Consider the following 13,297-nt stretch of genomic DNA (forward strand, 5'->3'; position numbering starts at 1 on the left):
AACTCAGGAATACTTACCGGTTCTGGGAGTTAAAATAGGCGGCCCAGAAACGTATGAAAAACAGTGGAAAGAACTCCACGCAGCTGTTGTGTGGAAAATAAATACTATGCGCCCAAGACAACTATCTGTAAGAGGAAAAGCGCGAATATGCAATATATATTTATCCTCTCGCATCTGGTACAAAGTGAACAACATCCCGTACCATGGGCAATGGGCAGACAAGATCCACAGGCTGTGCGCCACCTACATCTGGGGCTCTCGGTACGAACCGATGAGGAGAACAACACTCTTTCACGAATTAGAAGCAGAAGGTCTAGGTCTAATTAATATCCGCTTAAAAACAGTTATCAACAGAGCGAAGACGGCAGAAACAGCAAACATCAAGTCATACCACGGATATGCAATAGCATTCCTACAGAAATGCCTTCCACACAGAATAATCAGCACAATGCCAAAGATTCACGGAAGAGTTCCCAGAATGTTTACAGAGATGGCGGAGGGATACGTATTTGTAACAGAGCGCATCAACACTGAAACCTTAATAAGCCAAAAAACAAAAGCAACATACTACAAACTAAGCAGAACAACCATTCCCATACCACAACATAGAGAATTAAGAAGAGGACAAATCACACTCAGCCCGGTATTAAACAATATCTTCAAGCTCCCAATACATCCAAAGTATAAAACCTTCTTCTTTAAAGTACACCATGCCTGCCTACCAACCAAGATGTGGATAGTGGCTAAAGGTATACCCCTTGAAGGGCATGCAACATGCCAGTTTTGCCAGGAACCGGAGACACTATACCACCTAATGTTATATTGCAAGGAAGCAGAAGTAACTTGGAAAGCCGTTAAAAGATGGCTTCCAGAAATCAAAGTAATCAATGAAGAAATGTTATTCTGGCTAAAAGGAAAACATATAAACAGGGTGCAAACAATTGTTCTAATCCTAACGATGTACGCAATTTGGGCTCACAGATGCGACCAAGCGTATGGAAGGGAAGACAGTCCCGGAACAATATCGAAATTACATCACTACATCCAGGAGGAGATCACCAATTCGGTTCAGTCCAGAAGAATGACTACAGAAGAATGGACACACTTAACCTCCAACCTTACATCAGACGAACCCTCCAACCAACAACAGAACGACACCTTCATCACTCCTAGTGGAAATGGGGCAAATCAGAAGTAAATTCGGAAGGATACTAACTCTCCACCTCCACCAGAGGAAACAGCACCTGAGTCACTTGGAACAGATCTCCTACCGCAGAAAAAAAAGTGCTCTCCTACTTCATTGCATGCGAATGTTATTTCGCTGTACAGATGTATATATGATTTATCTTGTAGAATATATAGATTGTTAAATATATAATAAGTGTGATATATAATTATATATATGGTATGTAAATAGAATTAACTGTATATTTAAAAAAAAGCTGAATTACACCTTAATTGATGTAATAGAGAAAATAATGTGTCTGTAACTAACAGATGAGATTCCCTGTTTATAAGCAAATGAAGTTAAGGCATTTTAAGAGAACAGTAATGTAACAACTACATTATAACATGATGATATAATATAAAATGAAACTTCGATTGAAATAATGGTATAACAAATGTATATATTGTATATAGAATTCATTATGATGTAAATAATTGCAAAAGTTTATAATAAAGTTGTTTAAACTGAAAAAAAAAAAAAAAAAAAAAAAAAAAAAAAGTATAGTGGATAGTATCCCCGTCTGTCATGCGGGAGACCGGGGTTCGATTCCCCGCCGGGGAAAGTTTTCTTTTTTACTAAAAGCTCCGATCATTTCAACAACTTTTTTCTTTGCAGCATACTTTGAACTTGGCGGAATTGCTTCGTTTTTTGTTACATGACAAGTTCCTCGGTAGTATAGTGGTATATGTTGTTTGGATAGCGACCAGTGCAGACGTATTTTCTTGTGCTCCGTGTCTAAGCTATTTTCCCATTGTAAGTGGATTAGTTCGGCTTAAGCCGATCACCAGTGTGACTGCCCGTGTTCCCGCAAGTAATTGCTGTAGGAATATCGACCACAGTTAAATCTGTAACTCAACCCTGCAAGTCTACAGTATCCAGTATGGCCAACGTAAACGGTAATTCTAACCAAGAAAATAAAGTAAAGGATTCTACAATGAAATCTCCAGAAACGTCGCCGAATAATTCTAAGGATATCGGAATGGACGTCTTGAACTCGCTAAACCTACCTGAAGAACTTGACTGGACAAAAGCCTGCATCCTCCAGTGTGATCCAATCGGGGCACCTTATACCGAAGAGGATATAATAGAAGGTTTAAAAGCAAAGGTAAGAGTTTCTGATGTGTGGCACCTAGGTGCGTTAAAATATAATTACGTATTTCTAATATCTTTTAAACACCTATCTGTGAAAGACAATTTTGTTAAACTAAGAGAAATTATTGTTCGTAATTTAAAATGTGAAATAATACCCATTAGTAAATGCGTAAAATTGACATTGTTATACACTGGTTACCCCCCCCCCCCCAAATATCAAACAGATTGGTAGCTATGCGCTTTGAAAAATTCGGGAAAATTGAAATTTTAGAAAATATCGCCAGTTGTAAAGATAAAGAGTGGGCCCATGTTCTCTCTAATAAGAAAAAATTAACTATAACTCTGAACAAAGATACAAAAGTAGAAGATATACCGTACGTAATTAAGGTTCAAAAAATGACCGGAATAGTCATAATTCCAGGACGACCTCCGGCATGTTTCAGATGCAGGAAAATTGGACATTTGCGAAAGCAGTGTACGGCACCTAAGTGTGATAAATGCAAAAGAATCGGACATGATACGGAAGACTGTAAAGGGCAAACATATGCATCAATGTTGGTTAAACGACCAGCAGTAAACCAACCAAACCAAGAAGAAGAGCTAGAGTCAGTAGATGATGTACAAGAAAATAATAATACTGTACATCATCTAGAAGAAGAAAACTAAATAGGCACTAACGAGGAGGAATCGGAGCGGGGTGGTTCTCAAAATACATCAATTGTGCCATCACAACCAGTGGATCCAGAAGGAGAAAAAACAACGGAAGAAAGAGAAAGGAATAGTACTGGCTTAGAAACAGATAAAAATCAGGTATCTATGAGAAAAGAGGGAGAAAAGAATATGACACCTGACGAAAGAGGAAAACATGAAGCAAACGGCAGCGCTTTTACCACAGGGAGACGTAAAAAAATCCAGTTCGTACCTAATGTAAAAGCAAAAAGAGAAAAAGGAAAAACAGAAAAAAATAAAGCCTGCTAATATATATACAAAAAATGAAGAATAAGCCAATTAAGATAATTACGATGAATTGTAATGGATTAAATAACCAGGTTTCACAAAAATTGCTAACAAACACAATATACCAGACCCAAGTAGATATAGTAATGCTACAAGACACCAGATTAAAACAAAATTCAGAAGCAGAACAAAAACTACACAGAAATCTGCAGTGCTACTACTACCTTCTAGGCGAACAAGCCCAAAGTAATGGCATTGCAGGTTTAATGACTTTGATAAGTAAGAGAAGCAGCATACAATTATTATCACATTCTACCCTAATAGAACACAGAGTGCTAGAGGTTGAAATAGTCTGGGAAGATCAAATAGTATCGTTAATTAACGAATACGGCCCAGCTGACCACAATAACAAAAAACACTTTCGGGAGGCCCTAGAAACCAAACTGGCAAACACAAGAAATATAATTGCGGCCGGAGGCATGAATTTTGTAGAAAACAATATATTAGACATAGAGATAAAAAATGCTATAACAAAAAAACAATTTTTCACACATTATACAGCGATGTCAACTCAAAGACATATTCCGAGAATTACATCCAACATGTAAAGCTTATACTCATTATTCCCCCACCAATGCCTCACGGCTAGACAGAATCTACATAAGCCGATATATGGGATTAACCGTTAAGGAGGTTTGTCACTTGCCATTGACTTTTAGTGACCACAACATGGTTAAGGGCAAACTTTCCCATGAGGCTAACGACAGAAATATATACACCAACAGAAACTACCCACTCTGGAAGCTAAACAACAGTATAATCAACACAGACACATTTACAACAGAAATAAAAAGAATATTAGACAACATAACAGAAATAGAAAATCCAGTGTATGCCTGGAACCAATTCAAAATACATTTAAAACAGGCTGCTATAAAAATAGGAAAACATAAGAAATATACAACAAACCAAGAAAAAAGAAGCATAATCAAAGAACTAACACGACAATACAACACAGACAGAACCCTCCCAGAAAATAAAATAGCTATCAACGCTCTTAAAGCAAAATTGAAACAAATAGAAATAAAAGAGACTGAAGGGGCCTGGATACGTGCAAAAATCAGAACAATGGAACATGATGAAGGGAAGTCCAAAGCAGCTTGGCTCTTTGAAGAGCAGAGAAAACAAAAAAAAACACCATTCATAAAATAAAACATGAGGGGACAGAGGTGGAGGGAGATGCAAATCTCCTGCGATTCTTCCACTCACAATACACAACTACCTTCTCCCAAAAGCAAAGTGATAAAACAGGAACACAAAATTTATTAAAAACCTTACCGAGATTATCAAAGTCAGAAGCTGAAATTATAGATTCCCCCATTACAAAAACTGAATGCAAAAATACTATAAAGTCCCTGTCACTACACAAATCTCCAGGACCCGACGGTCTCACTGCGGAATTTTATAAAGCTTACTACCCCCTGTTTGAGACACTATTTGTGAAAATGCTGAACGAAATACAGAATTCGGAAAGCATCCCAGAAATTTTCAACCTCGGTTACATAACACTCATACCAAAAAATAAAGACACCACAAACAACGCAAACTCACAATGGAGAGGCATTACACTTCTCAACACAGACTACAAAATCTTATCCAAAATCATATCACAACAAAAATTCAAATACACATACAAAAAATAATATCAGAATCCCAAACCTGCGGCGTTAAAAACAGAAAAATAGAAGATAATATTCTGGACATCGAATACTCAAAAACATCCCATACCAATACTAATTAGAAACAATAGAAAAACATTCATCAGACCACAACCCCATTCAGCTCAGGCTAGGCAATCAAGAACAACTGTCATCTCAGTGCTCGTTAACAGCATGTGACAAACTCACAAAAATTCTACCAGAATACATCAGTCCACCGCCTATCATACACAAAAAAAGAAGAGATAGATATAGCCATAAACAAGCGAACAAACCAAACGCTAAAAGCAGTAGCCTCAGTAACGCTAACCACTGTCCACCACTCGACCAATAGGGTTCCAGAAGAAATCATGGACCTAATTAGAACCAAGATCAAAGCAAGAAAGAGATATCACAATACTAAAGTCCCCACAGGACAAAACAACACTAAATAATCTCAACAGAAAAGTCAGAGAAGCTCTACAAAACCACAGAAATCATGAATGGGAAACCAAATTAGCCACAATCAACTCGGAAGATTACCCCATATGGAAATTCCTAAGGAATTTCCATATGGGGTAATTTCCATACGTGGTCTATAAGGCGGAAGCCCTTATAGACCACGTTTCCCAAACTGGGGGTCGTTAGTTCTGTTGAGGGGGAAGTGAAATAATGAAAACAAATTTAAAATGTTTTAAGACTAAGTGTGCCATGTGTATGTAAGATGCTAAAAATGTAATATTTGCATTAAATATTATAATAATATATGTCTGCATTATGATTTTTTTTCGATGGGGTAGTGAAATATTTTAATTTTTCAAAGAGGTCCTTTACATCCATAAGTTTGGGAAGCACCGTTATAGACAACCTGTAGGAGCAGTGCAGCCCTTCGTACAAAAACCTAAACATTAACTTCATCTACAAAATTCATCGCCAGGTCAAGAAAGCATTAAGCCATCTCACTGATACCTCAGAACCCATCTCTCCCACTACCCCAGGAGAAATAACTATAATCATAGCACAATTGAACAACCAAAAGGCTTCAGGCCCAGATGGCATCACTAACAGAATACCGAAGTTGCTACTAAGAAAAGTAATAATACACATTATTAACATAACAAATGCAACCATCAGATTTCAGCACTTCCCGACAACCTGGAAAACAGCAGATATCATACCAATAAAAAAAGCCAGGAAAAAACCCCCAACCTCCAGAAAGCTACAGACCCATTAGCCTCCTATCAAATCTTGGAAAACTCACCGAAAAGGTTATCCTCACAAGGCTACAAGCAATTATTCCAGACGAGCAATTCGGATTCCGCAAAGAACACTCCACAGAACAACATATACATCGATTGGTAGAATATATAGCAGGAGGCTTTAACTGGAACCTCCACACAGGTGCGGTCTTCATCGATATAGCGAAGGCCTTTGATAAGGTATGGCATCAGGGTCTTCTCTACAAACTTATAAAATTTAAAGTTTCCAATAAAATTAGGTAAATTAATTAAAGCACACCTAAATGACAGACACATGCAAATCAAATTAAACGGAACAGTGTCAACCAGACGCAAGATCCGTGCAGGCGTGCCACAAGGCCCACTCTTAGTTCCTCTACTGTTCTCGATCTACGCAGCTGGTATCCCCCCCCCTCCCCAAACCTGAGAAACATCATTACAGCACTATATGCGGATGACACTGCAATACTATCAAGATCTCTCAGCCCTCAACTGGCAATTAGAAGGCTGCAAGGCAATATCAGGGCACTAGAAACTTGGCTGACAGATTGGATGATCCAGGTAAACCCCCTAAAAAGTGGCAGTACTATTCTCCAGAAGAAAAATCACCAGCAAGGACGACATTCAGCTCCACGGAGTCAAGATCCCATGGGAGACAGAAGTTAAATACCTCGGAGTGAAACTAGATAACAAACTCTCATTTTGAAATCACATTAAACTAACAGGAGTGAAGACATCCAGAGTAATTGCACAACCCTACCCCTGATCAACCGCAAAAGCAAATTAGATCTACGAAACAATCTACCTCTGTGCAAAACTGTAATTTGCCCAGTTATCACCTACGCTTCTCCAGCATGGAGTCATACCTCAGAAACCAACATACAAAAACTACAAAGAATCCAGAATAAGTGTCTAAGAATGATCCTGGATGCTCCATGGTACGTAAGAAACTCTCAGATCCATCGAGAAGTAAATGTCCCTTACATCCCTTCTCATCTCCGTGACTTAGCTGAAAAATTCTTCTCCAAGGCAAACCTGCACCCAAATCCACTGATCAAGCTAACTACAGCGAAGCAATACACTGCAAATATAAAAGACCAAAATCAATTCTACTGCAAACCGAACATAGCTAACTTCAGCCCTCAATAGAGCGAGCAGATAACTCAATAATATCTCATCCATTGTATCACTTACACAGATAAAGGGGAACAAGAAAAGCAGTTTTGCTTCACTCATCCAGCCAGGAACGTTATACATTATAGAGAAAAGAGGAGTTGTTTTTTTCGTCTTGTTGCAGTCCGTTTGTCTCGCTCGGACCTCCGTATTTCGTCGCAAGATCGTGACCCCTAGGCACGGGGAAAACCAAGGGAAGCAGACCATTCTATTGAGATGTATTTTCAGTAGAGTAACGTGGCACGTGCGACCAGATATGCGGCGCCAAAAGTAAGCTATACTACAAATCCCGGAAGAGGACTAAACCAAGACGCCCGCCAAAAGCCGTTCAGCAAAGACTAGGAAATAGGATCGAGTAAAGCAGTCAACAGAACCACCACAAATCTTCAAGACTGGTAGGACTGAATATGTTTCTACGAATTTATGAGTTGCGGAACTGCAGAACTGCAGCAACCCCTAATTTTTTCGATATATAAATATATTTATTTATTTATTTATATTTGATCGTAATATTTAATTTTATCATCAACAATCCTACACAATTCTCTTATTTTGTATAAAAAATAATAAAAATTCATCTTGTAGCACTTTTATGCAATTTGCGCCGACAGTAGAGTGTTCGTAGTGCTTATCGTGTTTACTCCGTCTCTTTAAATATTTGGACATTACAATTGAAGGCATAACATTTGTTATAGTTTTTATTTTAGAATATTATTGGGGTTATGATAATGGATTTCATATTTAAGTCATTTTGAATTAAACTGTGTAATTTTATTGATAATAAACAATATTTTTTCATGTTTATTTTTTTTTAATTTTTTATCATAATTTTGATATTTTATCCAAACACGTATACGCTGCACTTACAGTGTGTGTATGGATATTTCGAAAGTTGCAGCACCCCCACGATTTCAAGCCACGAACCGCCACTGGTCAGAAGAATATCTAGAAAAGCATTTTACATTTCCCTGAACTGGCAAAAGTAACGTAAAGAGAGAAATAAGGAGAACACTAGCAAAATTTGGGCGTGTAAGGAATACACGGGTGATCTCAATGTCCGTATAGATGTCGCGATTTTTTAGAAACATAATATCACACTTGAAGTGAATTTTTCAGTTATATAATCTGAATTCAAAAAGTTGCTAGGTTTCAGATAGCGCGAATGTTTTATAGGTAGAAGGATTATTAAAATATATAATAGAATGAATGACTTCGCTTAGTTCAATTGATGGAGAAATATTAGTGTAAATGAACAGCGCATCATTTGGTTTCAGTTCTTAAAGGAATAGTTGAAATTGATTAGACTATGAAAAATTCTTCTACTTCAGAAGGAATACGTAAAAACAGTGTTGGGAGCAGAAAATTTAATACTTGGAAAGCAGTTTTAAAAAGTAACAGTTTGAAATAAGGATGTACAGGATTGTACATTCTCAATATTATAAAATCTTAAATGCTGCATGGAGCTGCCATTGCTTGTAATCAGAGTTTGTTTCAATGAAAATTTTTCCCAGTTTTTAGCCCTATCTAAATTTTGGAGACAGAGGCAGATATAAAGGAGAGAAACAATTTTTCAACGTTATCAAGAATAATTACGCCACATAATTAACTCGTGGTACCATCTATCGGGCGCTCGTAGTAACACGTAATGACATATATGGAAATTATCTTCAACTATCGTAAATGCCATTAATTGTAATCGTTTATTTATTTATTTTTTCCAGTGATTGGTTTTCCTTAAACTTCTTGAATATCTTGAATATATACTCCCAATATAAGCGTTTACTGTATGCAATGTATTGCCCTCGTTTAAGAAAACATTACATGGATTGTTTACGATTATTACTATGGAAAGATGCTGAGAGATATTTTAGTATTAATGATTGAGCCTCTGAAAACCCACGATACATCAATGATGTATAAGTTATACTTTCATAGCGTTTAACTTAAAAAAAAACATATAAAGAAAAGAAAATAACCTCTGAATAATTATATAATCCGCAACCCCCTTTTATTCCTCAATCTAAGTTAGACCTCGTCCTTTTACCACAAACTTACGAAAATCAGTGAAGCAGAGAACCTGCACTCCTCATCATTAGAAGAAAGACGACATCAGAACCCGACATACAAGTGCTGCCATCTTGTTTTCATAATCCTAACGCTCGCCTCAGGTCGGGATCTTTTCAGATGCCTGAGACAAAAAAAAATTACCTTGACAGTTCCTTTGTAATAGACGGTTTAAGAAGAGACACACGCAATTTACAGACATTGATTACTAAAGGAATAAGGATTAACCACTCTATCTGGCTTCGAAAGCCTGCTTGTTCCACGCATAAACGAAAAACAGGAATGAAGATATGTACGTCTTCACCGGGTCTGTTCTAAAGGATGAAAAATGTATCATCCATTATGATTATAAAATGACAAGTGCTGCTCACTTAGAACCGAACTCATTCGCTCATCACGCTATTCTTAAAATACTTACGTGACACCAACTCGAAAATTAAAATAACAATTTCTTCATGCATAGTCTGTTAGTTATCCAAATACGCTTCCTTTGATTAAATATTTCTTCGTTTCCATCATTGACATCTTGTAGACGGATACGAATTGAGACTGAAAAATAAGCTCGATAAAATACACCGGAAGTTTGCATCTGTCAATAAGAAACGCTTCTGGGCTACAGAATAAAAATGCTCGTAGTGTGGATAGCAAATAACACTTGTTGACATTGTGACGTCACCAGAAGCTCCTACAATTAATGAAATGAATGCAAAGTTCAATTTTCGTATAACAATGAATAAAAGTGTTTTATTGTAAAACAAAGTCTAACGTTACAGAAATAGATCTATTGGAGAATGAATAAAACTAAAACCAAAAAGGTCTGATAGTTTTTTGTTTTTTTCTTTTTGTAATTTAGCGTTTCTGAAACTGTGTTCAGATAAATTGTTTTTAAAAATAATGCTGTTATTTTTAAAATAATGTTGTTAGCTATGCTTAATAAAATGGAGCTAAGCTATCCCCAACATTGTCATTTTGAAGGCTAACAAAGTTACTAATTTTAATATATATATTAATTAAAGTTTATTTATAGACATATGTCAATATGGTGATATACACGTCAATATTCTTGATAGAAAAGGATGTTCAGATGATACTTGAAGTTTGTAGAACGTTCTAAAATAATTTCTGAAAGGAATGAGTGTGTATATTGGAGGAAGAATTACAGAAGCAAGGATGTTTTAAAATATGTGTCTCATATCATAGCAAACTAGCGGAGAGTATATCTAGAAGAATAAAAAAAAAAAAAAAAATTAAATATGGACAGAGAAGGATTCGCAATTTATGTAAGTATGTTCAACTTAGGTTTCTCTGAAATATATTGCTGTCGTAATATTTATCTCAATGTATTGTAATTGTATTTTTATTTATTATTTTTATTTAATTTTATTATTATTATTTTTTTTTTGAGGTTAGCTAATAATGCGATGCAATCAAGTCAATATTTCCTCCCTTCTTACAGTACTAATATGAAATAATCCTTCTTTTGATCTACCTGCTCTCTCTCTCTCTCTCTCTCTCTCTCTCTCTCTCTCTGAACATGCTGAGAAAATACTTAAAGTTCCTATACTCAGTGACTAGAAAGGAAAGCATCAAATATTTTAGATATTCGATCTAGTCACTGACTAAAATTTAAAACAGAAAATTTATACTAAAATAAAGAGCCAAAAGGCTTCACTTCGGCGATGCAAAATTATATAAATTAAGTGGATATTAAATCCAACATTATTTCAAGGCCCAATACAGAAACTATAAAAGTATCATGCCGAATATATTTTATTTAGTAACCAGAATGGAAAATATCAAATGTTTCTTCTGCAGGCACAGTGTTTTGAAGGCTATGCAGGAAACTTCGAATAACATGTAATTTAATGGCCGTTATTTTAGCCTAATCTGAAAAACTTGTCAATAACCTCTCTAAGAAAGATTTCTGAAAGATGAAAATGTCCGATAAAGCCTACAGTTTTCTGACTTTAGTCTCAAGTAGGAAGAAAATAAAATAAAATAAAAACAAACACAATCACAGAGATATTTTTATTTATTTAATTTTATTTAACGGGGGGGGAACACAAGTTAGAAAAATCGGCAGAACGTATAATCACACACGGCAATAATAGGGCAAACAACATCGGATGCAGCAGTTGTCTGACATACTGTCGTGTCATGCTTCGACCAATCTCGCAAGCCTTAATGCACTCTATGATAAAGTGGAGTCCGGCTGCGTGCGGTTTCCAAAAAAAGGATAAAACGAATTCAGCCTACTTAATTTAGGAAATAAAAAATGCATTACAAGATTAATTTATTTTCGATTTCATAATCCTACTATTTTATTGATAATAGATGCACTCACTGTATCTAATCACATAAAATATTAGATTAAATGTACTTCCTGTTTCTAATATTTTATGCGATATCATGAGATTTCCATTATAAAATCTTTATTTTTGTTATAGATTCAGGAATAATAGAGACATTTCTTATTTTATGACAATTATAAAACTAAAGATGATATGAGTGAACTCCTATTGAAATAACATCGGGATGACGAAAACAATAGATCATCAAATGAATGGATCGACTCTAAAAGACTTGTTTAAAGATTTAATAACAATATTAAATTAGAACTTATATTTATTTAACAAATCTGAATTTAAACGAGTGATGATTTACATTGTATTTAATCTCCGCAACCTTCCTCAGAGTCATCAGAAGCATCCAAATTGCAGACTTTTCCAACTTTTCTGAAGACGCACTGAGACACATCCTCGTGGATGTGTCTCAATGAACGTTGCGTTCCACGATGCTATTTTCAATAACAGCACCTGAGAAAATGTCCAGAAAATGAATTTTCGCTTTTCATCTTATGACTCTGTAGGAATTGCAAAGCTCTTCTATGAATAAATTAATTCTTGATATTGAAGTTTCTGGTGAAAAGTTTTGAAAATTGAACTCTGCAGAGGTTACTCACCTTCAAAGTAATCATAAGAATGGAGCTCCCGATGATTTTCCTAATGTGGAGACTTTCAAATATCCTTTGAGTTTTTTTCCGCTCATTGGAGATCCACAATACTTTCTTTCAAGCAAGGAAACTCACAGCCGTGTCTAGTGTTACAAAGCTTTGGGTGAGTAGTGTAAAACAAAACAAAATTATAGAAAATTTAGTTTTATTTTATAAGTTTAAGTACATTTCCAGAGGAAGAAATTGTTCATTATTTATTTATTTTTATGTAATTAGTAATAATATGACCTGTAATTTTTATTTCCTTCTTACGCTTAAGTCTGTCCTCTCCCTTCATGCGAAACTTATTGTAAAACAGGGAAATGCTAAAGACAATTTTCACTTTCAAATTTTCGAGAAATTCTACCAATTTCTAGAAAGAAGGGAATCTGAAATTTCACCGAAAAGCATATAACGCGTTGAAGGTTGGTTGTTGACGCCCTAGGAAGTGATTTTGAATTCCAGGAGTTTACAGAGAATTTCTCAAGAAAGATAGATACCGACAGTCACTTTTAATCTCTAAAATTAGTGATTACTATTCATTATGTAAGTATTCATTATTAATAAGTAGTTAATTATCCCATAAAGCAATCGAACACCTGCTTTTAGACTTGGAAACTGCAACTACTAACAACTGCGTTGAATGTATCATATCTCACTTATAAACTATTAATCTCTTTTAGGGTAACTAATAGTTGACAGCTGGTTTATGTCTGTTGTCACGTATTCAGTAACTGGGAGCGTGTCATGCCTTCCATTCATGCACTCAAGTGAAACCCACTACAACCAGAAACTTCGATACAGTGCGTACGGGAATATGCTCTACCAGTAGAAAACTTGTTGAAATTGCGCTTAC

The 13,297-nt window shown here is 35.8% G+C and overlaps 1 protein-coding gene across 1 annotated transcript in view; it reads right to left on the reverse strand.

Annotated features, from left to right (window-relative positions):
• The window catches only part of LOC150109095 (uncharacterized), an 88,762-nt gene that overhangs the window by 61,326 nt on the left and 14,139 nt on the right, over positions 1-13,297 (reverse strand). The window contains exon 2 of the mRNA XM_090411673.1: positions 12,412-12,545. The gene's annotated coding sequence lies outside the window, so the exon portion shown is untranslated. The remainder of the gene's footprint in view (positions 1-12,411; positions 12,546-13,297) is intronic.

This window comes from Typopeltis vanoorti, chromosome 2 (assembly GCF_054136105.1).
Source record: "Typopeltis vanoorti isolate ZY-2024b chromosome 2, IOZ_Tvanoo_1.0, whole genome shotgun sequence".
Lineage (NCBI taxonomy): Eukaryota > Metazoa > Arthropoda > Arachnida > Uropygi > Thelyphonidae > Typopeltis > Typopeltis vanoorti.